The 4519-nt window shown below is 45.4% G+C and overlaps 1 pseudogene; it reads right to left on the reverse strand.

Annotated features, from left to right (window-relative positions):
• Positions 1-270: 270 nt before the first annotated feature.
• On the reverse strand, positions 271-2091 carry LOC109481031 (annotated as a pseudogene).
• Positions 2092-4519: the final 2428 nt, after the last annotated feature.

Raw genomic sequence — 4519 nt, forward strand, 5'->3', positions numbered from 1 at the left:
AGACTCAACAATCGGCGTTGCCTTCAAACCATCCTGCTGTCGCTTGTTCGTGCGTTACTCTTTGGTAAGTACAGGTTATGTTGTTTTATTTCCCGTATCTTAAAAGTGCATGCTCAACGGCATATAGGAATGCAAGTCAGCCTTGCTGTTTCTACAGCAATGTATTGGGGTACACATGGAAAGGTTGCTAGTCTTACGCTTAAAATATAACGCCCGAAGGTATTTGTGCCTGACTTTGTAGTTGGCATAACGCCCTTCGGCGTAATATACTGCCTTGTTGGCGCTGCTTGAACTTTGGGTAGTCCCCCTCGTAGTCGTTAAGCCAATCATTCCACCTACCAGCACATCTAGTCTCAGCACCAACTACAGACATCTTCAGGATGGGGTTGGCCCAACACATGGGCCTCCCCACTCCTTAGTCAGTCATTACTGACACATTGCGGCCATGTTTACTATTGCACACAACACATTTTTGTTTGATTTTTTTCCTTGAACGGAGCACCTCACCCCACCGGCCGCAATTGTCAATGACCCTGGACGTGATGCCCCAGTTTGAGGCCTTGTCCAGTACAACATATAGATATAGATAGATAGATTCGCACACGTACAGCGTGGCTGGTTGGACAGGTGGATTCCCCGGGTAAATGGCAACGCCCTGCCTTCCGACACAATAACTGCAATACCGTTATCACGGGCTATGATATTGTTTGGAAAGGACGATTTGAACCACCCGCCACAAAGGAAGATCAGCCTGTTTGGTGCAAGATTTAGGGTAGTCAATTCCGTGTTTGAGTAGAACGCGCCCACAGCAATGTGGGAGATTCTGTTACCCTGCAGGTTCAGGACCTCCAGCCGCTCAAGCCCGTAGAACATCCCCACGCCGATCGACCGGAGTTTGTTCTCTGCGGCGTGGACATATACTACGGACTTGATCGTCTGCAAGGTCCCGGGAGCTACGTTAGCGATAAGATTGGCACTTACGTCAAACCACCGCGGCTGCAACCCCTGGAAAGCGTCAGGAGACATCGTCAGGATTTGGTTGTCCACCAGGATGATGTTTGACAACCGGGGCAACCCATCAAGGCAGCCACACTGCAGCAGAACAACTTGTTATACATTATAAAAACGATTGATCGGTATGTCAGCCTTTTCATCTTTAGTACGTTTTCTCTATCACCTCATTGCTAAAAGACTGGATCCATGCATCTAGTGATGATTTCACATACAAATAAAATGCCTGGGCCTTTGATGATTGGTTGTCCTCATATTTCGCTAAGATTTGGCCAACCAATTCACCTCCTCAAATTCTGAAGACATGTTCAATACAGACGGATAAAATATGTGTCTTTTTTAGCAGAAAAGCGACTAAGACACCGTAAACAAGTTTAAGTAAAAGGCTGTGACATCCAAGCTATGAAAAATAAGCGACAAGCAATGTTCAACTTGACAATACAAATCGCTGAAGAGTATACTACGGAATGCATGATTTTTCTATCCCACCTCCAGATGTGTCAGGTTGTTCTCCAACAGCAGCAGATACTCGAGACCCTCCATCCCAGCAAACGTGCAGTTCTTCAGAGTCTGGACATTGCTCCGCCAGATGACCAGGGTAGATACCTGTGGTAACTTAGCAAACGCCCCTACCTCTATTGCCGTTAGGTTACAACCCACAAACCACAGCCTGCAATCTGTACCACATGGGATCTAAGACAGGATCTCTGCTTTGTCAGGGCCAAGCTTACAGACGTTGTTCTCAACGATCATGATGTCGGTTATGGATTGTGGAGGAGAACCCCCCTGGGTAGGCCTTGTTTCGTTTGAGCAGACCTGGCAAGATTGGAAAACCTGGCCCAAAGGGACGGTATCAAAGGGGCCCTCGTAGCTGTAAAACTCAAACGGGTCCTCGTTCCACTTGTACCGGTACACTCCAATGGCATACCGGTACTCACGACAATCACTACCGCTGTCACCTACACCATACTTCGCCACGGGCACTTCACGGCAGCTCTGCCAGCTACCGGCGTCGGCCCGCGGGACTAGCAGCTGCATAAGCAGCAACAACGAGACTTTTACCATAAGCTTCATCGCCATAACCATTAATACACCATGTTATATATTGCAATATCACCCTTACCTTTTGATGTTACAAAGAGTTCGTACACACCTGTAGGTTAGCCTGGACAGCACAAACCGCAGCTCTGTTCTCTGCCGTGGCTCCGGAGTGCTCTAGTTAACCCGCCCCAAATTCACAGCTTGTCTTGGTTTTTGATTAATTAAGTCTTTGCAAGCCAGGGAGAAACGTTGACCAATCAGCACGGTCCAAACGGCGGCGGCGTAAAACAATGAAAGCATTCCCAGGAAAGAAAAAATTCACGAGCCGGTCGCTTTACCGAATGTTAATTGACAGTATTGAAATGATAAAAGCATTCTCAGGGAAGTATTGACGAGCCACGTTTATTTTTACCAGACTGCTTAACGGCCACGAAATAACAGAAGAACAGAAGCATTCTCATGTAAATAGCCATGAGGCGCATGCTATACCACATATTGCTTGCAACAGTCTATATGAAAGAAAATTGTTATGAAGACAAGGTTTTGGTGAAAATTCTCTTTTTTATAGCAGCTACACTGTTATCAAATGACACTGCTTTCAGAGCTGCATGTTTAAGTGTAAAAATTAAGTAAAATAAGACATGTATTCCTACTTTTATTCATCTGATATATAATTTAACAAAATATTGCATCAGGGACCCTTTCATGTGTGGTTGTACGAATCTGATTAAGACTAATATGGACTTCATTGGTTAAAGCCTCGGTCACAACCAGCCGTACGTGCTTCTGCGTGCTGTCTACGTGCCAAAATGTGGGCAAACGTAGGACATCCGTGCGTGGTGAGTACCACCTCCGTACGGAATCCTTTCGGATTCGGAAGCATGCAGACACGCCGTAGAACTATAAGTGCGTGTAAAACTTTTTCTGCGTGCAGTCTGCGGATTCATCACCCGCACGTGCGAGTACGGGTGACACGCGTGCCCCGTTCGTACGTACCGATCTTGTGCCCTTAAGAAAGTTATTGTATTGTGCCCTGTGTTGGTGGCTATAAGTTGAAAAAACTGGCGTCACCACATGTTGTGATTGCATGTTGGAATAAAATCTCTCTCTCTCTCTCTCTCTCTCTCTCTCTCTCTCTCTCTCTCTCTCTCTCTCTATATATATATATATATATATATATATATATATATATATATATATACAGGGGATTCCACTTATTTGTATATATTTTAATTGTATATTTCGGGTAATTGTATAGAATTCAAAATCACCAAACCATTTACCATTCACACCATTGTAAAAACAATGCATAATTGTATAGCGCATTATCGTATATTCTGGCGTATCGTATAGAATTCGGTCCGACTAGATCGTATAATGACCCAGAGCTACACATTAAATGTTAGCAAAGATGACATAAATGGAGTGGGCAGTTGACTGCCTGTATAGAGACACGAGCGGCCCCGGTGGTAGTCGGCACTATAAAGAGATATGCCCCGCCCCGAACGCGGGCGGTGCCGGTGGTCGGCGGCACTGCAAAGGGCTATATGATTGTCAAGTACCCGGCCTGAATTGTGTTCTGAAAAGTCTTGCCGAGGCCCAGAGTGTTCCCATAACGTTAAATTATTCGCTGGATTAAATTGACCCTCTTTATTTCCGCTTGAGAATTTATTTGACGCATTATGCGCACATTTGACTCCAGCAACCGACAGAAATGCAGCAAATACTATCCACATCTTGTCACAAAAGATTTCAGTCACCTTCATCAACTTCAACTCAATGGTGTAACAAAGCTGGGCTTGTTTGCATTGTACATGTTTACTATAGGCTCCCCAGAAACCTCCGGTAGTCGTTCTTGTACAGCGACTTTTGCTGATGACGCACTGTGTTTTGATTGGTGGGATGTGACCACTGCTAGCCAGATACTGGCATAGATGCTGAAGTTGAAGTGATAAAATTAGCCTATTCACCTATCACAGGCAGCTTCGTAAATGGATGCGGTGAACATTATCATTAAAACAGTGATCCAAAGCTTCAAAAATAGCTCCTAATTTCTCTATCACATGTTCTGATGTTCATTGTAAGACTTTGTAACACTTTTAATTACAGCTAAACGTTTCTTAAACCGGTCCATACCCTCGCCCGGGACGGCGATCCAACAATGAGCGCAGACAGAGCGCCGTGAAAGCGCACAACAGTCTGAACCATGACTCATGTGTCAATCATGGTGACCTTGGCGTTCTTACTGCGCTCCTTCTGCGCTCCGACCAATTTCAGGTCGCAGAGTGAGCGCCGTCAAGTGGAATGGGGGTATTATAATTTATTAGAGACTAGGTGTGGTTTCGGCGGAGAAGCCTTAACAATACACTGACCTTGTTGACTTTGCATTGTCGACAGAAGGTACGAAGGCACCATATGCATGGCAGCTCAATATTGACATTGCCGTATCTACCGGAGCCACTGCCGC

This window comes from Branchiostoma belcheri, unplaced genomic scaffold, assembly GCF_001625305.1.
Source record: "Branchiostoma belcheri isolate BF01 breed outbred unplaced genomic scaffold, Haploidv18h27 scaffold530, whole genome shotgun sequence".
Taxonomy (NCBI): domain Eukaryota; kingdom Metazoa; phylum Chordata; class Leptocardii; order Amphioxiformes; family Branchiostomatidae; genus Branchiostoma; species Branchiostoma belcheri.